The sequence below is a fragment of the Perkinsus marinus genome, assembly GCF_000006405.1.
Source record: "Perkinsus marinus ATCC 50983 genomic scaffold scf_1104296927426, whole genome shotgun sequence".
NCBI classification, from domain to species: Eukaryota; Perkinsozoa; order Perkinsida; family Perkinsidae; genus Perkinsus; species Perkinsus marinus.
The window spans coordinates 3,555-3,800 of NW_003217144.1; positions in this window are offsets into that span (position 1 = coordinate 3,555).

The following is a 246-nucleotide window of genomic DNA, read 5'->3' on the forward strand; positions in this document are numbered from 1 at the left end:
AGCCAGAGTTCTACCCTCTGTGGTGATCTACTGCATATTTCTCTTTTCGGTCTTCGAAACGTCACTCGCCAGTGTGGTTCTCATGATAGCTTCCGCTGTTATCTTGTGTGTGGGACGAGGATGGAGTACTTTCATTTTGGTGGTGTCGCTGGCGATATCCATATTCTTCATCCTGCAGTACGTCTTTCGGTTTTCGTTCACAGAGAACTCCATCGCTCTGGACACAGAGCAATGGCTAGGGTTCTC